We start from the raw sequence: 24,289 nt of genomic DNA, 5'->3' as shown, positions 1-24,289 counted from the left end.
TGGGGCCCAAGATGGTCGCTATCTCCTACTAGCGGTCGCTAACTGGTGTTAACGACAGCTAGGTAATAGGGAGATAATTTTATCTCCGCTTTCTTGGCTTTTAAAGCCAAAAAAGCGGAGATAAACCCCCTTGATAATATGATCCTTTATTCGCTTGTTTGCGGTTTTTTAGTTGCATTTTATGGGTTATAAACAGCCCCAGAGGGATGATTTAAAGAGGGCTCTGATGCGCGCGCTGCGGTGCCAAGGTCGCGAGGCCTACAGCGGCCCTCATTCATCATATTAAAAAGTGCTATTTTCGGGTGTCATTTGCATACTCGATTACCAGCAGGTAGGTGGCTCGCTCATAGCGCCTTCTGCTCTGTCTGGAGCGATGGCGCCCTGCATGGGCCGAGCCCCAGCAAAGGCCCGCTTTGCTTATTTATGATACAAAAATAGATGGCTCCTGGAGACTTCACAGTGCATGGTTCCGTGTTGCCAACGAAGCCGACTGCCTTTTTCCTCCGGCCCTTTGATGATGAAAGCCACTTTGTAGCGTAGCTCTCCCCCTCCCTGTATCTGCTCCTTTGACGTCCAGATCAAGTCTCTCGGCTCTTTCCCCGAATTAATTTCCATCTCAGGGTATATCGAAATGGTAAAAATGATGTCCGTTTCGCAGACGTTAGACGTTAGCCGAGCGCAAATCGATGGCTTTGAAACGGCGGCTTTGATTGGTGTTGCCGTTAGGGTCTCGTGCACGCACTGTCTCTGTGGCCGCTTACAATCCCCTGGCGTTATTTCCGCCAATAACGGATGACGCAGAGCGTTCTAATTTATTTCCCAGTGCATGGTGACCTTTGGCCTCCGTCACCCCCAGTCTCTGTCGATGTGCTTGCAGGTCTCATTAGAGAAAATGTTTCTTCACGGACACCTGCACACGTCGCCCTAATTGCCGGAGGAAATGAACAACACTGCAAGGTAAATAGTTTCTTGCATCAACACGGTTAACTGAAAACACATGAATTTAGTTAATTCTTTCATTTGCGAAGAATTAGGAGCAAGGGTTCAATTTTTAAAAAAAATTAAAAGTCCTCTTACAGGTTCTGATTCATCCCTTTCTTTCTCCCTTTTTTACAGTTTTTTTCTTTCTGTTCCTTTAATTGCCATTCTCTCTTTTTCTCTCTGTAGGCACTCCCACTCTATTACCCCTCTCACTTGGTTCTGGATATTCGTGTAGCATAGCTGCCAAGGTTTCATATTGTTATGTGCGACATTTTCATAATTTCAGTGTAATTATGAGTGACATTTCAACGACTAGATATACATAATAGGTCTGACTGGCCTATAGACGATATGGCAGTGGCAGATAGGGCAATATGACAGGCCAATGTGTGGTCCAGTTTTGTGGCGGTGTGGTGGTCGGTTTTGTGATGTGGTGAGCTGGGTTTGTGCCTATACGTGGGCTGTTATTTGCTATTCGTAAGTGTGAATCATTCTAAAACATCTTGGAGAGTTAATCTGCCTGCTGCAAAACACTACCTGTAACCTGTTCAGATATTTGAACCCGGAGTAAGATGACAAGGAGGGGAACAAGGCTATTGGAAAGAGGAAGGTGCATTGTGGATACTATAGTCTCATGAAAGCGAGTGCCAAAGGACCAATAGCACTCTGTGAGTAGAGGAGCAAGGAAGTATCATTTCAATGGTTTTATCTTTTTGATGGGGAAGGAACATAGTGAATTGCACTGCTGCTTTTCCCCCTAAAATCATCATACATATAGCTTTCAGGAAACACAAATTCCTGCGGTTTTCCACCCTTCAGAGACCATTCAGGCAATTTAGAAAGTTCAGGGTTGCTCAATATATAAATGGGTGACACTAGGAGCGTCTCGTGTCAGGGAAAAGAGGTGAGGCGGGGGAGGGGGGTGAATGGGAGCGACATAGAAAAAAATAAGAAAAAATAACTTACCTGCTGCCCTACAGCGTCCTGCTCTTCTCACTTCACTGCAGGCAGGCACAGGCTCCCAGAATACCCTGCGGCCAATCCTGAAGCTGCTCTCATGCATGACAGCAGCTTCAGGATTGGCCGTAGTGCCGTGATTTGCATTCCCAGACAGACTGGGAGCCTGTGCTTGCTCTCTCCAACCCAGCAGCACAGCTGGGGTTGGAGAGAGCTTTACTGCGCATGTGGGTTTTGCCAGCCTGAGACGGCTGGCCAAACCCACATGCCCAGAGAAGCCAGTGCCCGGGAAACGTCTCTTTGGAAGCAAGATGGCGACCGCGTAGTGGTCGTTTTGCAGTACTAGCGGGAAGGGCACGGTTTGTTCGAGCCCCCCGCACTGGCATCAGACGGCAATAATCGGCAGTGAATGAAGAAAGAATAAGTCCTAAATGCTGTCCATTACTTACTGTATGTTCTGGGCAACAACAACAAAGACAGCACGATTAGCGGAGCCCAGGCTTGGACTGCTGCGAGGGCCGAGCGGTGTCCTGTCTCTATGGTTCCGGCTTCGGCGTCAGCAGGAACCAGGAAAGGACGAGTCGCCATGCAAGCTGTGCACGCCCCCAGTGGAGCCGCCAAGAAAAGGGAAGCACACCGCAGCAAAGACCCGTCAGGCGACCGCATCAATCCCAGAGATGTTCTCACGGAGTGGCAAGGGGCAGACCTCTAAGGTTGGTGGCACGGAAGAGGTAGCTGCCCTTGAGCCACGCTCACAGGAAATCGAGGCAGCGGGAGCACAAGTGTCAGGTACGGATGCGGCGCGCACTCCTGTGCCAAAGTATACTATCAACCAAGATGATCTTCAGGGCCACGCAGGCGAAAACCCGATAATAGAGCGGGCAGAGGTCTCTTTGGCTGGTGAAATGGGTGACACTAGGATTAACCACCATGGCAATTTGGGCAGAGTACCTAGCAGTACCAAGGCAGCAGAGACGGAGGGGCAGGCCCTGGGCAATGATATTTTCACATCACAGGGAGAGAATGAGACTGAGGGTGGTCGGGCAGCGCTGGCGCCGGTTCAAGCAGGCGATGGCAGTACTTTGGGAGAAGAAGAGGCCGGTGGGCTGTGTCCTTCCATGGCCCTGACGGATGGTAAAGAGAAAGAAAGCAGCGAATGCTTCTTCTCTGTTTCAGAAGAGGCGGAGTGGTCCGAAGATGACCGGAGCTCATCTCAGGGGGAGAGTAACTTTGAATCTGAAAGCAATATCGAATTGGACCCCCCCTAGCACAGCTAAAAGACCTAACGCTCAACTAAACCTGCAGGAGAAGCCTGTGCGTGATTTAAGCTGGGATCACTCATCCTCCATGCCACTCCAGGGCAGCCCTAATGCAGAAATTCCTGTAATCCAGCCTCCACTTCTGGAGGTTATTCATCAGGCAATTCTTGCCCAACGTGAGGAAACACGCCAGGACAGCCGCAAATCGCAAGCTGTAATGAGGAAGATGCAAGGCGGGGTTAGGAAGCTGTCCAAGGCATGTGTCACTGTGGGAGATAGGGTGTCAAATCTCAAAGAAAGGATTGTTGCAACAGAATCGGAGGCCACCGCAGCCACCACTAAAGTAGAGTCCCAAAGTGCCCAGGTCACCGATATCCAGTGGAAGCTGGAAGACATGGAAATAGGCTTAGATGGAACAATTTGCGGGTGCTGGGGATACCAGAAGGGGTGGAGGGGTCGGATGTCAGGGCCTACATGATAGAATCTATTCAAACTGGCTTTTCCAGAGCTCTCCGATTGGAACTGGTCGGCGGAAATCCAGAGGGCGCATCGCACTCCGTTTAAAATCCGTTCTGGTGCAGGGAGAGGGGATAAACCAAGGGCAATTTTAATATTCTTGGGCAATTTCATTCTACGACAGGCCATAGCTGAAAAAGCCAGACCGGAGGCAAGAAGATCTAGCGAGGGAGTCACTTTTTTTGTCAGGCCAGATTACTGCCACGTAACGGTGGAGAGGCGCTGGAGGTTGAGACAATTGATTAAACCTTTTCAGGATAAGCACATACAAGTATACCTCATCAATCCAGCACAACTCAAAATAATAAATGAAGGTCGGACTCAGTACGTCAGAAGTGAAAGCACAAGAGTATCTGGACTCCCTTGGTAGCTAGGGAAACTAGTGGAAAGATGAGGAAACTAGTGGGTTCTGGCTAGGAGGGGGATGTGGTGTCGTGATTTTCTCTGTATTCTGTATTATGTGTGGTTATACATTTTTTTGTTGGGGGCAGTAAAGGGGGACTATGTGCTGAACCGTAACTGGTGGAAGTGCCCATACCGCTACTACTGCAAGCATGACAAGCACAGACAAAGGTCTGAGCGCTTCACAAGGGTAGGAGGAGACTGGGGGAAGGGAAGGGAGGGGGGAGTTGGGATGGGTTAAGGGAGGATGGGGGGTTAGTAGGGGGGTGAGCAAGGGGGAAAAAGCCCAAAAAAGAGAATTTATGGTACAGATTTGTTTTCATTTTTGGGAGTGGGGTATGGTTTTTATTTTGGAATACGTGATGTCTTTATTCAGCGGCTGGTACAAAAAGTTAAGGAAATGTTCAGATGTAATAATGGTGAATCTTAATATATGCTCGATTAATATAGGAGGGCTTAATGACTGGAAAAAGAGGCGTAGATTGGCCGAGTTTGTTAAATCAGACCATATACATCTTATGTCTACAAGAAACGCATCTACCCTGGGCAAAAAAACAGCTGCTTAATTTGGGTGGCTTCGATATCCTGTCATGTTCTTCTCAGACTTCAACAGTGAGAGGGGTAGCCATTTTAGGGAAAACTGGACTTGGGGGGCCGAGCGCTCCAAGGCTGATGCATTAGGGAGATGGGCATTGTCTGAATTCTGTGTAGGTATAACAATCTGTGTGATATACGGCTCTAACCAAGACGACCCCGAGGTTTTCGCATTATTAGAGAGGGATTTGTCTAACTGGCCCACTCCCATTGTGGCATGTGGCAACTTAAACATATCTGCCGACCTTATCAATAAAAATCTGTATGTAGGCCGGAAGCCAAGGGTATTTCGGGCTCTGTGCTCTATGATGCAGTCTCACGGTCTCTCAGATGTATGGGGAAATAAGGAGCCCAGTAATTCGGGGTTTACCTACTTCTCATGTCCTTACCAAAAATATACGAAATTGGATTACTTTTTAATCTCATCCACAGAAATGAGCAAAGTTAGTATCAGGAAGCTACCGAAGGTCCTATCGGACCATAGCCCGCTGTATTTGAGTTACGATTTTCTAAAGTTAGCGAGAAAACAAAGGGCTTGGACATTTGATAGGAAACTGCTGGCAGATAGCATATATGTTGAGCATCTGAAGAAATGGACCTGGGAATTCTTTGGCGCTAATCGTTATAGCGCACCCAGAAATAGTGTCTGGGATATGTTTAAAGCAGCATTAAAGGGGAAAACAATTAGCTATGCTGCTCGGAAAAGGAAAAAATTGCTGGCAGATAAGGATAGGTTACTAGCTGAATTGATAGAAGCGGAAGAGCAACAAGGCCAAGATATTATACAAGGGAAAGAAGGAAAATAAAGTCAGCTGAGAATTAGCTCTGTTAAAGCAGAGATACACAAACAAATGGCCAAAAAAACTGCTTCCAAATATCAAGCATATAAAGGCAAAATGTACGAAACAGGTGAGCAAGCGTCAAGGCGTTGGCACTCCGGATCAGACAGGGCACCACCAAAAAATATAATAATTAGTATCCAGGAGATTCTCGAGGTGTTTAAAAACTTCTACCAAACATTGTACCAGGAAGAGATGGAGGGGGAGATGCCACAGGGGGAGTATCCGGATAAAGGACAACTACTTGCCATTTCGTAAGAAATTAAAGGCACATCTATTCCCTAAATAGAATCCCCTCTAAATATCCCTCCCCTGCCCTCCCCCTCATCAGGATTACAACCCTCACAGCGCGGGGATGCCCTTGGGTCACCAGGCGCTTTAGAAATCGCTAAATAAAAATAAATAAATAAATAAAGGTGCCAAACTGGATGAGTTAGAGAGGGAAGTATTGGAGAGAGACGTGACGGCCAATGAATTGCTAGAGGCATTACAAGAGCTAGCGGCTGGTAAGGCAGCGGGGCCAGATAGCATCCCATTGGAGGTTTATAAATGTATCTCTAGTGAGTTGGCACCATTGTTACTAGATCTATTTGATGGTATAATGGGCACTGGTAAAATACTGGGGACATGGAAGGACACAAACATAGTGGTATTTCACAAGAAAGGGAAGGCTAAAGAAAACCCCGGGTCCTATAGGCCGATATCGCTTATAAATGCGGACAATAAAATCTATGCTAAAATCTTGCCGAAGCATTTGGGGAGGGTCATTGGCGGTCCCGTCTCCCCCTGGCAGCATGGGTTCATTCCAGGGCGGGGAACAACCGATCATATAAGGTGAGCAATATCCTTGTGTATACCCATGCTGTCGGGGGGATGGCCATGATCCTCCTCGACGCTGAAAAAGCCTTTGACCGCGTTAGGTGGGATTACTTGTTGGGAGTACTTGTAGGAAGAGGGTTTGGTCCAAGAATCCTGACTGCTATTTAAGCCATGTATTCCGATCCAGTTGCTGAGGTGCAGCTGATGGGTGAAAGCTCGGAGAGAATTAATATAACAAGAGGGACCCGTCAGGGGTGTCCCTATTCACCCGTCTTGTTTGCAATGTACATAGATCCACTAATTAAGCAGATTTTGTGTAATGAGGAGATCAAGCCGGTTATAACTAATAGTTTCGAGACCAAAATATTAGCTTACGCTGATGACTTGGCAGTAATCTCTGTGGAACCTGTTTCGGCTATGCGCGCATTAGTTGAAATCACTAAGGAATTTGGGAGGCACTCGGCATATCGCCAGAATGAGGGGAAAACCCAGGTTATCTGCACTAAAAATATAGCTAAATCAGATTACAGATACGTGGATTCTGCAATATATATGGGAGTGGCAATTAATGCAGCAACAGAATCAATTATAAAGGATAATTTTGTCCCGCTATTAAAAACAATCGAGCGAGATCTTAAAAGAATGGACACTCTGCATTTGTCACTAGTAGGTAGATCTAATGTCCTGAAAATGACTATGCTACCCAAAGTTCTTTACCTGTTTCGTTCCATTCCCTTTTTAATAGATGAAGCGGTGATAAAATCAATGGAAGCCATTTTTATGAGTTTTTTATGGCAATATGGGAAGATTAGACGCTCATTAAAATTCATGTCTCTCTCACAGGACTTGGGTGGTTTAGGAATCCCGAATGTAAGGTATTATCATTGGGCATGTCTGTTAACCCAAATGGCAATTTTATTCGATCCATCTACAAGTAAAACATATACCAAAGACCTGCCACATAGTAATCAAAATATCCCCTCTATATATGAGCTATTAATGGGGAGGGAGATGGTGGGGGTTCTGTTAAGGAAAACGGATCGTAGGTACTTTAAGAAAATGCGCTATAAGATTTTGGATAGCGCTTGGGAGCTGTGGAAAAAACTACAGAAGTTATTATTAATCCCAAAGATTAATTTGTATACGCCACTCTGGAAGTCAGGGTGCTTCCCAAATTTAAGTATGGATGGTGCATGGAAATGCTGGGAACAGCAGGGTATTCGGACAGTAGGGGACATAATGGAGGGAGATGGTGTGATGAGCTTCTGTGCGATTCAGCAGAAATATGGTATATCTAGTAGTCAAGGCTTTAAATATGTTCAGGTCTCGCAAATACTCAAAGCTAAAAGACCCCGCATCTCCCCTGGCAATCGCTGTAGTGCTTTGGAGTATTTGTTAAAAGGGGGACGCAGGATAAAAACTATCTATAAGGTCTTAACATCTGGGATCCAAGATGATATGGAAAAAAATGAAGCCTCCTGGGCAATAAATTGGATGATCCAGATGTGGATCTGGATAAAGCGCTACAATTTGATAAGGAGATTTTACGCTCTTCTAATTTAAAAGCACAACATTTTAAAACACAATTTAATCTCTATTTTACGCCCTCTAAATTATTTGACTGGGGCAAAAGGGAGGATAGTAGATGCCCTAGATGCTCGAAAGGACCCGCGGATTTGTTGCACATGTTCTATCATTGTGAGAAATTAAGTATTATAAAAGGTGAGATCGAGACATTCTGGGAGTGGCTGCTAGGCTTTAAGATAAGCCTATCCCCGACCTTAATGATCTTTGGAAGTGATAGTAAGCTGGGTGTAAATAAAGAGACTGAAGCGTTTGTTTTTATATAGGTGGCAGTGCTGCGTATTCTTTTATCAGCAGCATGGAAGGACGCTACCGCTCCTTCATTTCAGATGTGGTGACCAGACTCTTGGGTATTCATAACATCGAGTCTGCACTTTATGCACACAAGGGCAGGAAAACACGGGAGTTTGGTCTAAAAATCTGGCGCCCCTGAAAATCTGGAGAGATTCACGATTGCAAATATAGGCTAGTATATTTTTACTTATTTTTATATATAGAGGTTTTATCTAATTTTTGTGAATGTGGAAGTATATGTAAATATATAATGTCTATTTATTGTATTTATTGTATTTCCTTTTAACCCTATCAGATGGAATAATGTATGAAATCATGTTTATTGTCTTTTTGTACCAGAATTAAATTCTCAATTAAAAAAAAAAGGAAAGAGAAGCCAGTGCCCACCACTCCCCCTCCGGCCTGTCATCACCTTGGCCCCACCCGCAAGACTTGGCACAGAAAAAGAAAACAATGCAGGTTTCAAACCCGTTTTATTTTTCATGTTTTTGAAGGTGCTAGCGGGGGGGGGGGGTGGCAACGCTCCTCCGCCACAGCGGAGGAGCTGCCACTGTGGGGGACATTTAATTTTGGTGCCTGGGCCTGTTTTCTGCCCCAATCCGACCCTAAAAACATAGCCTTAATACGTTCAGTATAGCTCCTAGAAGCAGGCGGAAATCAAAGGCTGATGCATGGTGAAGGTAAGTATGTGGACAGAGTCAGACTGGCAAGCAGCAGATGTCAGGGGGGTTTTCTCCCTGACACTCTCGCATGACATATGGCTGAGAAAATTCCAGGTGTTAAGGTAGAGCAGTTCTGCAGGTGATTCCACCACTAGGATTCTCTCAGAATAACATAGCCCCAGGGAAGAGATCTTTCATTTCCTCTCCTCAAACAAAATGGAGTCAAAATAAGGGTGGGATAAATTGTGATTTTTTTTCTCAAACCATGCAATTTTCACAAAATATACATATTAAGTGAAATACCACAAGCTAGAGTCTGACTGAAAAGTGTGTCCGAGGTATGCTTTGATATCCAAAAGTCTTTTACGATTTATGCTCAATTTATTATGCACACAGGGTCTAAAGTCATGCGGTCAACATCGCTAACATGGGGTATGTAGCCCTGGCACACATGCAGGTTTACTGTTCCTGTGAGATCTTTTCTAATTTGCACAGTGTCCATGAACGAAAACTATGCAAAAGTTTAGAAACAAAAGAAAAACAAGAATTGTGAGAAATCCACGAAATCCACTAACTGTTATGCACACAAGATTACGCAGGTGAACACAAGTGTACATGAATCATGACACTTGCATTCATACGACAACGGCAAGGGAAAAAGCACTATCTTGATTCTTATTGAAAACGAGACTGACAAAGGGTCCGGTGTCCAGTGCCTTAGTGGATGGAGCAGGGTGTGTTCGAGCCCTCCTTAGAACGGTATTGGTTGCAAGACCTTATGGTTTCTCTTTCATGGTGATGGAGCGCCATTTTGCTCTTCCATTTGTAGGGGTGCATTATAATCATGAGTAGTTTGTGCCTGTATATAATTCTTTGTTGTGTTAACATTTGGGGCCAGATGTAGGTAGGCAAATACCGGTCGGTTACGGCCGAAATTACCGAATTTCAGCCGTTACTGACCGGTATTGGGCATTTGGGATGTAGGGGAGGATTCGGTAAATGACGAATCGGTATTTACCGATTCGGTATTTACCGAATCATCATTTACAAATTTGGTATTTACCGAATCGGTAAATGACATGTAGGAAGCACTTTGAAGAGTACTTCGGTGCTTTAAGGATTCGTTATTTACCACCAACTATTAGTTGGTGGTAAATAACGAATACCTCTGTAAATGCAAATCTGTGCATTTACACCTGTGCCATGTGACAGACATACATGCCCTTAGGGCATGTACATGTGCCACGTGTGCACACAAGCACTATTCAGGGGTGCAACAGGGTGTCAAAGTGACACCCTGCCACCCTTGACTCTTTCCCTATTTTACCGAATCGGTAATTACCTCCAGGCCCATAAGAATGAATGGCAATTACCGAATCGGTAAATACCGATTTGGTAATTACCGAATCTTAACGATTCGGTAATTTTTACCGAATTATTAGCTACATAGCATTTACCGATTGTAAAATACCGAATCGGTAAAATTCGGTATTTTAGAATCGGTAAATCCTATTTACCTACATCTAGCCCTTGGTCATTAGATTGTGTACTGTAATAATGTGCAAAGTGAAGTGTTAAGCAATTTTCTATGTAAAGTGAAGAATTAACGTTGCATTTATTCGTAATTCGATGAATCACAATGTGTGAAAGTGCATGTCTAACCAATGAACGTTTTCGAAATGAATGTGTTTATGTAACATGTCGATATTAATGATTTATATATGCATATGCTTTCTAAAGCTTCTGTACTGTTCTTAGGTTGGCTAAATTTTGGTAGGCCTGACGTGTAGTTCTCCCTGCTCTCATGTTAAAGTTTTCTCTCAGAATTCATGTGCATGCCAAATTTGTCTTTCTCATGTTTCTGTTGCAGGTGGAGAAATTCATCCTTGTTAGTTAGAATAACGCTTTCGTTTTAGGAGGTAAGTTTATGGAGGAGAAGATGCATTTTGAACAGGCGATGCTGATAGTGTGGGATGGTGTTCTTTCTCATCGGAGAAGGCCTGGGAATCAAGGTCATCATGCAAAGGGACTGGGAGCACTGTTGCTGCATGAAAAGTTACCTACAAGGAGTTGTCCAGCTGGATGATATGATGAGGGATGTGACCAACGATTTTTGTGTTGGGGTTAGGGACAGAGTCCAGGAATTTCTGCTGTGCCTTGGGAGGAGAGAGCATTTAAGAACACGCTCTGTAGCTTTGTGCTACTTGACCCATTCAACGCGAGTGCACTTCTTAGGAAGCCTTCACATGCTGACACCTTTTCTGAAACTTGCCTGGGAAATGCTAAGTAGCGATGTCACAAAAGTTATAGTGTAGGGACAGACTAATGCTTTTTACTTACAAACCTCCAATGAACGAGACTCTTGATGTTGGCGCAGTTATATTCTGGGTCTTGATTCAGTTACTGGTTATTCTGTGTATATTACATTATCTTAACTTCACCGATAGGTTTGGCTTCGTATTAGTTCCAATGTATTTCTTCCCCCTCATTCTGAGGTGTTTGTATGTCCAGTTGTTCTTGGCTTTGTAATAAACTAACTAAAACTTTGACTCAGGAGTCTGGGATTCTTCGGAGTCATGGTTCGTTGGAACTGCAATGTATATTTGGCTAATGATTTCTCTCCCCTCCACACTTTCAACCAGTCAATAAAGAGCCATTGACCAGGGGTTCCAGAGTAAGTCTAGAACGTGGAACCCTGCTCCTTTAGTTGGTAGCAGAGTAGGAGGATGGTTGCCTCTTGAAGTGAGGGGAGGATATAGAACATTCTAGAAAAGATTTAGACATAGAGCCCCAACATTTTGCCCCAATGATTGAGAGCGGAGGACGACGGACTTTGGCAGAGAACGATGGAGATTGATGGTGCGGTGAGAACAGCGGTGAATGGTGGAGTGAGTATAAATAGGGAAGTGTTGTCTGTTAGATTTGATTGTGTGATGTCTTGCGGAGTTGGGATGAGAATCGAGTGAATATGGTTTCGGACCAGATGCACGCAGTCCATTAATTTCGTTTCGGTTTGATTTATCAGGCTAAAGAGTAGCCTAAGATCCCAGGATATATTTGTGGTGTAGAAAACACCGATTTGTTGTAATTGTCTGGCTGTTGGTTTGTTGGGAAGTCGTGAAGCGCTATCGACAACCCGACTGAGACAGGGAACTTTGTGTGTAAGGATTTGTTAGGATTGGGTGTAAAGCCTCATGTGCAGTGGTGAACCACAGCGATTTGAGTGACTAGCGCCGGTCAAGGGTCACATGCATGATTATTTTGAGTGAGTGAATTCTATCTATCTTCTAGTAAGGCAGACAATTTCTTGTTTCTATGATTGCAAGAGTGAATGCGTGAAGTGAGATTGTGAAGGAGGGTGAACTGCTGCTAGGGGAAGAAGTGACGTTGGAGTGTGCCGTGATAGGTCGGTTGGTGTGACGCTGCACTGGGATTGGGTGGTTGTCATCAGGAAGTGGAAAGAATGTGGTTTATTCATACAATGCTTTAAGGTATTACGAGATCTTTATAGGGGAGATAGGGGAGTGGTAACCCAAGTGGGTGAGGAAGCACCGTCCGAGGATACCCCAGCACATTACATGGTAACAAATGTAGGTCTCCATACTATAGTCTGGCTTCAAATTTGACACAAGATTAAGGAAAAGAGGGATATTTGGCTTTTCCACGTTATGGTTCATTTTGATTGGAGGTGCTAGATTAGTTGAGGGGAGAGATGTCTGCATTACGGCCCCCACCTAGACCAACACAGTTTGAGGCATTAGATGCTTGTATACCAGCAGCCAGGCAAAGAACAGGGAAAAATGTCAGGGAAGGATAAAAAAATGATGAAGGCATGTCAGGATGCATTATGGGATGCACAGTTGAAGAGGTGGACAGTAGACACCATTGAGGGAGAAAGATTGTACCCACTACTAGTGAAAAAAGGAGACACTCAGAACAGGAATGGAGATGAAGGAGCGACACTGATGACAGCTTGTTAGACAGATTATTAGGAGAGCATCCTCCACCATACAATCTAAATTCAGAAGACGGAAGACAAGAACTGGCAAATGCAGCAAGCATGGAAAGAATGGTAGTGCGCAAAGAGGCTCTAGTGTGAGAGTAGTGGGGAAGATTTCAACAGTGACAAAAGGAACAGGGATGCCAACACTTGGGGGTGCAGAGACGAGTGGAGTCAACACTGCTATATGGTTACCAGAAACCTTTACGGTACCAGTCACTATTGGACCTGTAGTCTCAGTGTACAACCCAAGCTTAGGGGAAAGCAGTGGTCAGCCACAGACAGGACGGGGAGAGAGAGTCAAGTCATGGGGAAATATAGCGGTACATAGAAATGGTCCATTTGTGGTGCTTGTGGAAGCTAGTACTCCATTACCAGCAACCACGGACCCCTCCATTGTGCGTGTTGGGTCTAGTACACTACAATCAGTGTCACTGGCAAATTCAAATTCAGATTTAAGGATTGGGGAAGCTCCAGTTAGAGGACCCATGAGAAGGATATTAGAAGTAGATACAGATCAGGGAGTTTCTGCAGATCAGCACGTCTCGTAGGCTACAGCAGCAGGAAATCGACAGAGGAATCAGAGTAGCAAAAGAGAAGGACAGAGTAGCTTATTGAGTCAGGGAATGATCAAGGCTGTAGTAAAGGCAAAATTGTTAGATGTAGTGAAGCTGAAAGCAATGGCAGATGAGATAATTAGTGGGAGCTTGCCTTTGGAGAGGATAGAACTTTATGAGCAGGATGAGTTGCTATTTGTGGCGAAGGACGTTACTCGTAAGGCAAGGCGAGCACATGAGAAATTGATAGAATTGGCCGAGAAGTATTATGTTGATTTGTCCAAAACAAAAATGTTGCAGGGAAGTCATAGGTTAAATTACAGTTATCAGGAACTGGAAGGGGAAAGAGTCACAGGTCTGAAAACACACATTCAGGAATTGGTCATAGGGTTACGTGTATGGAGCATGCTTGACGAATGGGAAAAAGATGGTCAAATAAAAAAAGTGTCAGGAAGGGAATAGGAGAGACGCCGCCTCCGGGGAGGTACAACAGGTGTAGAGGCTTACCCATTGTGAGAGGTACCAAGCAGAGGGTATGTGCATGTGCCTTGGAGATGGGTGATTTGGCAGCATTTACGAACGATTTTTCTCGGCTGAGGTAGAAACCCGTTGAATGGTACTGATAGAGCAAGCATCGCATCGCGACTTGCTCGAGTCAAGAACCTCGCCCGTGTGTAATCAATTAATAAATTGTACGTCTTACTAATCTTTTATTTTTATATTCGAACGAGGTAGAGGAAGCTTACGCATGTGTTTTCTAATACAACTAATCCATGTCTCTAAAACATGGCCGCCGCTTGAAAAGTTCTTCTGCGCATGCGTCAGTCACACTCACGTGACCTGACGTAGTTATAAGTTTTGGTGGGAAAGGGTGCGCATGCGTAATACACAGCTTTCGTGAATAACGTGGTAATGCTCTTGTGAGCGTGTATATGTTGCTAACATTTCAGTTGCATAGTATATTTTTATAATGATAAGTTTAAAGTACAAACCCAATGATGTGTTTACATACATTTATTTCTATGTATTAATTTGTTTTCGCTTACTTTTCATGTATCCTCGACTCGGAGGGGTGCTGGGCTGGGGAGTCCATCTTGGAGGGTATTTCTGTGCAGACTCGCCAGAAGTTGCCATGGCATTGAATTCAGGCCAAAGAAGGTTGATGCCAGAGCCACCCTGGGAAAGGGACACCTCACCCAGCAGAAGCATCATGATTATGCTCAATTGTAACCAAAATGTATTCTCTTCATTGTATTCTGTGCGGCTTTCTCATGGGAACCCCAATCTCGCTAGGCGGTACCCAGAGATGTAAATTAGGCCTCCAAATAGTCTATTCTGATTGGTGTGTTACCCAAAGCCTACCTTAGGACCAATCCAAATTGAGGGATTCTGACACTTTGCAACATTGGGGGGTGGTACACCGTCCCAAAACAGTATAACTACCCTGGGTTTACCTAGGGAAATTGTCCGACTTGTCTGGTTTAGCTGACCTGTCACTGACCCAACGCACTCAATAGGTGACTGAAGATACAGAGTACTGCGGAGCACTCTGTCCGAAATTGACCATAGACTAAGGTTTTACTAAACCTTAAAGTGCTGGCGGAGCACTTTGCTGGGAGTTCGCTCACCCAATCGGGGTCTTGATCGATAGTTGCAGAGAGGGTGGAGCGCAGGCGTTGCTTCCGAACTGCGGGTGCTGGTCCTGTCCTGAGGGTCCTGTCCGAGAGGTCCTGTCCTGATTTCTAACCTGAGGGTTTCCTGTCCTGTCCTGGGTGTCCATTCTGCACCTGCTGTCCATTAAGGGGTATCCTTCCTTGAGGGTTTCCTGTCCTTAACTGACCCGTGGCCAGAGTTTGGTTTCCACACCAGTCTAGGTAAATATTACTCAGAATCTCCTGAAACTGCACCTTCCTATATTTCTGTCTTTTGCTTTAATAAAGACATACCTTTGCATATGTTAATTTTCCATGCTTTTCCGCAACCATTGAATCATAAATTCATTTGCATTTGTTCCATAACGTGTTCCTATGTTACCCTACCTGATAGAAATTATATTTTGCATTGCAGTTTGTCACTTTCTCATATGGTCTAGAACCTCCTTACTTAAATTGTCTAAAGAAATTTTGCCTTAAAGCATAGCGTGTCTCTCTTCATAGACTCTCCTATAGTTATATAAATGTCCCGAACTCCTGTCTTATTCCCTTGAACTAAATCTAGAATACTAGTCCTAATCAAAGCCTATCCCATCTTTAGTGATTCATCTTAAACGTTCTAATTCCTGATCCTTCATTTTAAGTGTGTCCTGATTCCATTAGTTTATAAATGGTTGCACTGACTTATTTTCTATTCAGCTATGTACTTTCTGTTATTCTGATTATCGATTGCTTAATTACTGTGAATTTGATACTCTCTGAATTTTACTAAATTAGATAAAGACTTTAAAACTTCCAGTTGTCCGTGGTCATTTTACAAAGAGTCTTGAATGTCATTTGTTGGGTTTGTATTTGGCTGCCTTTCCTTTTACAGCTAGCTCCCTGATCCATTGTGGTCATAGGTACCCGTGTCGGTGGATGGTAAGTCGGGTACGCTGAAGAATAACGAAGGGAACTCACAAATATCTGATAGCAGATCGTGAGGTCATCTGATCAATGTATATGGTGATTTGAAATATATGGGCCCGAAGCCAGAAGTGGCGAAATTATTGGTCAGGTGACCCGCGCGCTCTATCAGTATTTTCTGGTAGCAGAGCTATGGTTAGGGAATAGTTAAAGGTTAGGTAGGACTAGTTAAAGCTAAGTCAAGTCGGTAGCTGCTAGTATATTGATGCTGCTATAAGAGCGGCCATTTCGAGGGACCTGATCACTCTCTTGAGAATGCGCTGCTTTTGAATTTTATGAATTGTTTTAAAATTGTTATTCTTGTTCTTATATTGTTATATGTATTAATCCATGCGTATGTAAAACGTCTTGTTAGGTGTTGTAGGAACTCCCCGGGGAATTGAATAGGCAAGTGGTGAATAGAATCCATTGCCTTGAGGTCGCAGGCTCAAGGAAAGTTAGGTGCAGGTTAAGTAGAAAACCAGAAGCACTAACTAGGGTTTTTTCCTGAATACATGTGTGAATAAATGTTAGTAACGAGGTTCATTGGCAAAATTCCAATAGTGGCGTAACCTAGCAAGGGTCACATCGGAAGAGTAGCAGGTTCATCGGAGCTTGAGTGAAAGCAGAGGGGTCCGCTGGGAAACCTTAGACTCGGAGATATCCCGGAAAGAGTGGATGGGTCTAGGGAAGTAACAGGTTCACTGATGCTAGAGTGAAGGGTAGGCGGAAGAGATCTACCCGCAGCGTGTGAAAAGTAAATGGAAGTAGTTTACTTGCAGTAAAAGAACTCTTTCCTGTCTAGACACTTGAGCACTGTGGCGAATGTGTATTCGTTGTAAAATAACCAAGCACTAGCACTTTAGAAAGAAAGAAAGTTTCTGTTACCTTGTGGGGGGAGGGAGTCAGTCGCGAAGCGTCTCTGACGTCACTCCGTGCCGCGCTGGGATTGGTAGATACAGCGGGCGGGTAGCGGGACTGGAATTGTGAAGGAGGGGTGAGCGCCGAAGCGTGAGAACTGTCTCGCGAAAAGGCCGCGCACCCATTGGCCGAAAATATTTGAACTCGTGCACCCCATTGGTCGCGTGGAATTGCAAGACACATTCTGATTGGAGGTAACTTGTAAACAAAGTTAAGCGTAGAAATCGTATGTGGCACTCGTATTCTCCAGAGACTAGACCCGATCCAAGAAACCAAGGGTTTGAAAGGGATCAGTGGAAAGCTAATAGATACGATATTATGTACGGAACTAAGAGAAAATTGTCCCTTGTAAATAAGGTAAAGAATTACTTCAAAAAGGACAAGCCGATTAAAACTAGAGAGGGCATTGTTATTCCACCACCAAATACTCCCGCCTCTTTCATGATGTTTGACAGAGGGTACAATACGTGTGTGTGGTTAGAAAATTGGGTAAAATACACAAAAGACGACGGAATAATGGCCTTTCCGTTAGAAGGTACCTTTAATGGTAGGATCTTGTTCAACTTAAGAACCCGAATGAATGAATTACATCCCAGACCGAGACTAACGCAGTATGAGGCATTAGAGGAATGGGAGATTGAGGCTTTCCAAAGAGAGAAGCCCCGAATGGACAAAGGGCTGAAAAAGTATTACCCAAAACTGAGACAAGAAACCCGAGACAAAAAGATGAAACAATGGAGACAGAGCATGATTGTTGAGGGACTGTTTCCCATGATGCCAGCAGAAGATCCTCCTGGGGGGGGAAAAAGAACAGAAAAGACTAAACATTGGGGGCCCCTGGGAGAGTCAGATGACGAATTGTTAGATGACATGTGCATGAGAAGTCCGCCTCCTTATAATGAGGGACACCGACCTTCGAGTGCAGGAGATATTCCCCGGAGACCCCTACAAAGGGAGGAGGTCAGGTCCGCAAGTGTAGGAGGGGATTATCTAATTCCTCCTTATACTGAGAATCTGGGACCCATAGAAACCAGAAGTATTTACCCCAGGAGACCCGTGGGTGGGGAGACAAGATATTCACGTGAAGGAGATTTTTTTCCCTCGTCCCCCATATGGAGGAGAGGTGAGGTCCGTGGGTTCAGGAATGCCGTTATTACAGCCCCAGAGTGAGGAAGATCCGAGAATTCTAGGCACAGGAAGTCTGCTTCAGAAACCTAATTATGGCGGAGGACCAAGTGAGACACACCCCACTGCCCCGAGTTATGCTCCCATTCTAACCCCGCAGGTGTTACATGACAAGTCATTGGACAGGTTATTAGAAGAGAAAGAGCGAGAAGCGCTAGCAAACCAGAGAGCTGAGATAATACAGAAAATGTCACAGCTAAATGCAAGTCCCGAAGCCTTAACGATCCCAGTAACGATCGGACCGGTGGTTCCGCTGTACGGGGACCGTCAAGGAAGTCCGAAACCTCCCGTAATTACTCCTGTCATTGCACCGACCAGACCAGAGCCCTTAATTATAGATGACCAGACCAGTGAGTGCGAGTCGGAGGTCTCGCTGCTAGATCTGCCCATTAGAAAGACAGGAAAAAGGATACCGAAAGGACAGAATACCTTTAATGCGAGGGAAATTCAGATGGAATCGACCTCAGGTACTAGGAGTGTCACATTGGTGACTCCTGAAGAAATCAAAAGATGGAGTCAAGAATTGGGAAAACAAGCGTCCCCAACGAAGCCTTTAGATCTCTACAAGCTGAGAATAGAAATAGAGGAATTGATGGCAGGCAACGTAGGATTAGACAGATTAAATACCTACTCTGAAGACGAAATGCTGTTTATCTGCAAGAGTCTCACTCGAAATACTCGAGTGCTTCATGAAAAACTGATAGACACTGCTGCTAGCATGGGAATAGATATTTCAAAATCCAAACCGCTGCAGAAACCATATAGGGCAGATTTCTCAGACCAAGATTTGGAAAACTTGAATGTTTCAGGGAAGAAAGCACAGGTCAAGGAACTACTAACTGTATTGCAAAAATGGGGAGATGTGGAAAGGTGGAAAGCCAGATGGGCCAAGAAAAAGGACGAGGCCAGGTCTAGGCAGGCAACTCCCGAATTTTTGCTAAAAGAAGCTGAAAAACCAGAACAGTTATGCCCTATGCGCGAAGTACCAGGTGGAAAGTATGTGCACGTTCCATGGTCCAGACAGGATATTGTGTCCTTTACTAACGATTTCCCGAAATTGCGCGAAAAGCCAGTAGACTGGTACAGGCAGGTGGAAAGGTTCGTAAAGGTGCAAAAATGCCTGTGGAAAGACCTGGATGGGTTTTTCGACATTGTGGTCCCGGTAGATCTGTGGACCGAGTGTAAAATAGCCATAGCTTGGCCTAGTGAAGAATACCCGAGAGATGGCAACACAGGGGAACCATCGAAAGAAGTGATGAAAAAATATGAACAAGTAATTCAGCATTTGAAACTAAAAGTGCCAGCAAAGGAAACTGATTGGACCAAGATAGATAGAACAACGCAGGAAAGAGACGAGACAGTGCACTCCTTTTATGAAAGGCTGTTGCAGGTGTTCAAAACATACAGCGGTATAGACAACATCGAGATGAAGGATATGACACATTTTATTTACAGGTTTGTAAATGGTTTAAGACCCGAAATTTGTCAGTGGATAAAAGATAACAAAATATGTTGGCATACTAAAAAGATGGATGAGGTCCTACGGTACGCCAAGTACTGTGAGGACGAGATGGCAGAAAAGAAAAAGGCTCTTAAGGAGAAGGTTATGTGGGCTCAAGTGAAGCTCGCAGAACAGCAGGAAAAACAATTGAGTAAAATGGCTAAATCTAATGAGAACAAAGGTCCTGGGGGAGGGGTTGGAGGCAAGCCCCGGCCCAAAATGAGCAGGGAGGAGGCTAAGAAGAAATTTTCCTGCCACCAGTGCGGAGAAATTGGACACTGGCGAGACGAGTGTCCCTATTTGCCGGATGATAACTCCAAAACACCTGATTTAACTCCACAGACGCAGAATGAAAGACCAAGAAAGACCCATCCACAGGTAAAAACGATTCAGTTGCCCCGAGCACCAAAGCAAGTATTTAAGGGAAAATCCACGCAGGGTGATGATGTAGAAGTCTGGGAAAGCAATGAGAACAGAAATACAGCAACTTCGCAGTATTTACTAAATGATACCTTCCTTTGTGATGACCAGTACTGACGGGGCCTGAGAGGGGAGGACGAGGAGTGCGTACTTGGCGCCTCCTTGCCGGTAGACCAGTCCGGACCATACATTGAAGGAAAGGTTGACGGAAATGATGTCACTTTTCTGTTGGACACTGGCGCTACCCGTTCTACTGTGAGAACAGTGGACGTTCCAAACCTACCCCTCTCGGGAGAAGCCATCCAAGTAGTGGGTGTATCTAATCAATTAATTAGTACTCCTGTTACCGAGCCCATGGAGATCTCAATTGGAAACTTTAAAGAAATGCATAGATTTGTCGTTTGTGACACCAGTCCAGTGAACTTACTGGGACGTGATTTGCTGTGCAAAATGAACTGTACCATCTTTTGCAAATTCAGACCCCAGATGAAGATGGCATTTATAAATTAATGTTAATCAGACCTGACTCAGAAATTAAGCGAATGACTATGCAGGATTTGCCCAAAGAACTCTAAGAAACAGTGAAGCAAGAGGTATGGGACTTTACCGGAAAAGATGTAGGATTAATGAAAAACGTAGACCCCATACAGATAGCCATCAAGGACAATGCAGTATACCCCAATACTAAACCCTACAGAATGAATGCAGAAGTGAGAGCAGGGGTTGCCCTGGAAATACAGAAATTGTTAGAGGGAAACATCATACAGGAAGTAATGAGTAGCCCATGCAACTCACCGATTATGGGCATCAAAAAGCCTAGTGGCAAGTACAGAGTAGTGCAGGACCTAAGAAAGGTAAACAAAATAGTGGTTCCTTGCTGCCCTATTGTCCCGAACCCAGCAGTGATTCTGTACCAGATTCCCTGGGATGCTGAGTGGTTCACTGTGATAGACCTATGTCATGCATTCTTTTCCATTCCCTTGCATCCAGACAGCAAATTTCTTTTCTCATTTGCCTTCAACAGTCACGTGTATGTCTGGAACAGGGTCCCCCAGGGGTACACAGAGAGCCCCTCTATCTTTAATCAGATCTTGAAAAAATGCTTGGAAACTTTGGTCTTACCTGGAAATTCTGTCTTGGTGCAATACATTGACGACCTCTTGGTGGCGTCCAAAAGTCATAGGGGCTGTGTGATTGACACCATTGCCCTACTGAATCATCTGAGTGAGAAGGGACATAAAGTGGCCCCTGAAAAATTACAGTTCTGTGCAAAATCAGTGAAATATCTGGGGCACCAGATAGAGAAAGGCATCAGGAAAGTAACGTCAGAAAGAGTAAGAATAATTCAAAAGATGCAGTTACCCCGTACTCAGAAAGAAATCAGAATGTTCCTTGGAGTGATAGGATACTGCAGGCAGTGGATTGTGGGATTTGCAGTCCTAGCTAGGCCTTTGATAAAAATGACCAAAAGAGGAACACCGGATATCGTAGAATGGGATGATGAAAGCTTAACAGCCTTCACAAAATTGCGAGATTGTCTGTGTACAGCCCCTGCGTTGGGAATGCCAGACTATTCCAAGGAATTTGCCCTGTTCTGTGACACTCGCGATAATTGCGCATTGGCAGTCCTAACCCAAGAACATGGCACAACCAGAAGGCCTGTGGCATATTTCTCTGCCACCCTGGATCCAGTGGCTGCTGGATTACCAGGATGTCTGAAAGCAGTAGCTGCTACTTGCACAAGTTTGGAGCAGAGTGAATCCATTGTCATGGGACATCCTGTAACTGTGTATGTTCCACATGGAGTGGTAATTTTGTTAACAAGAACGAAAACTCAGTATCTCACCCCTAGTCGGCTGACTAAATACGAGAGGATTCTCGTGGGTGCAGCGAATATAAACATTGTCAGGTGCAACATTCTGAACCCCGCTACTCTGCTTCCCGACTCAATGAATATGGAAAATGGGGAGGAAGAGGAGCACAACTGCATTGATTTAACAGAATTTTGCACAAAGCCACGCCCAGACATTAAAGAAACACCTTTGCCTAAACATGACATGGAATTGTTTGTGGATGGTTCATGCCTAAGGCATGAACAAGGAGGCCTGAGTGCTGCCTATGCGGTAGTCTCCTTAACGAAAATTGTAGAAGCAGGTTATTTATTTGAAGTAAAGTCTGCACAAGTAGCCGAATTGATCGCTATGATAAAAGCTTGCAAATTGGGGAAAAACGTACGCCTAACAGTGTATACTGACAGTCAGTACTGTTTTGGGGTTGTGCATGACTTTGGCCAGTTATGGCTACAAAGGGAGTTCCTGACTTCATCAGGTACCCCTATTCGAAATGGAAAGGTTGTTCAAGACCTTTTAGAGGCAATCCAGTTACCAAAGGAACTGGCAGTGGTCAAGTGTGTTGCCCATAAGAAGGACTTTGACCCTGTATCTTTGGGAAATGATTTCGCGGATCGAGTGGCAAAATTATGCGCCAGGGATCGATATATCATAAATCCAAAACGGGGGGGGCCTGGAACCAGCTGCCAACTTCGAGTGTTTGAAGAAGTGCCTACATGGGATGAAGTGAGAGAATGGCAGCAGGCGGCACCCTGGCAAGAGAGAGAGAAGTGGAAGGAAGAAGGGTGTAGACCAAGACGTGAGGATGGTGTCATCTTGGGCCCAAATGGTATGCCTGTGTTACCCAGACACTTGCTTGGCACAATGGCGAGATTGATACATGAGGGATCACACATTGGTAGGGACGCCATGATTCTGGTATTCCAACAGACTTGGTATAGCAAAAAGTTCAGGAAAGTAGCAGAGTCCCTCTGCCAGAGGTGCCTGTCATGTCAAAAGATGAACCCAGGCAAGAGAACAATGGTGGAACTAGGGAAAATTGGGAGGTCAGCGGGTCCCTTTGTGAGAATACAGGTTGATTTCATCACCATGCCACGTTGTGAAGGGAAGCGTTATGTCCTTGTCATTGTCTGCCTATTTTCAAAGTGGGTGGAAGCTTACCCTACTCCCCAAAGTGACGCACTGACAGTAGCCAAGTGTTTACTGAAAGAACTGATACCTAGATTCGGGGTTCCAGTCACTATTGAATCAGATAAAGGCCGACATTTTCAGAATGAGGTAATCGACCAACTCTGTAAGGCATTTGGGATCTCGCAAAAACTCCACTGTGCATATCGTCCAGAGGCATCTGGAGTAGTGGAACAAATAAACGGGACTATCAAAACAAGACTAGCGAAATTGTGTGATGCATCTGGCATGACCTGGGTGAAGGCCCTGCCTCTGGTTCTGATGGGACTCCGAAGTATTCCAGACCGGAAGACAGGCCTGAGCCCTCATGAAATCTTGATGGGAAGAGTAATGAGACAAGCATGGGTACCAGGAAGCAAACTGTTGAGTATTACTGATGATTTGGTGCTTGAATACTGCAAGAGATTAGATGACCAAGTGCGTTATATCTCTCGCCAGATCGGAGAAGACGCCGTTGCCAATCCAACGACTCCTCTCCACAAACTGGTTCCCGGGGACTGGGTCAAAATAAAGAAGCATACTCGGTCGAGCTGCCTGGAACCGAGGTGGGGAGAGAAGCGCCAAGTGATCCTGGTAACGACCACAGCAGTGAAGTGTGCAGGTGTTCCCCATTGGATCCACGCCAGCCACACCCAGAAGGTACAACCCGACAAAGAGCCTGGAGAAGAAGACGGTCCAGCAGAGGGGCCTGCAGAAGCAAGACCAGAAGTAACTGACGACGTACAGCCCAGTACCAGTCAAGCTGAGGGGTCCGCAGACGTTGGTCCAGGAGTAGTTGATGACGAGCTACCAAGAGTCCAGCCTGCTGAAGGGTTCCCAAAAGTTGGTCCAGAAGTAGCTGATGACGAGCTGACAAGCATATGGCCAGATGAGTGGATACCATTGATTGACCTTACCGAAGACCCCATCAGAACAAGCGAACGAATTTGGAAAGGTAGAGAGTGGAATAGAGAGGCAAAGCAAGGCACAGGCGAAGAACCTCAGACTCTTGAGATTCACGTCAAAACTGAGGAAGGAGAAGGTCAGACAGGGACTGAGCAAATAATTGATACACCTCCCCAAACTCCAGAAGTCGTAAACAAACAGATTAGACCTAGTAAAGAGATTCGAGCGGAAGAAAATCAAGAGAACGAAGTGCTCGAACAGGATCAGACAGGATTAGG

This window comes from Lissotriton helveticus, chromosome 12 (genome assembly GCF_964261635.1).
Source record: "Lissotriton helveticus chromosome 12, aLisHel1.1, whole genome shotgun sequence".
NCBI lineage: Eukaryota > Metazoa > Chordata > Amphibia > Caudata > Salamandridae > Lissotriton > Lissotriton helveticus.
This window is presented reverse-complemented; position numbering follows the sequence as displayed.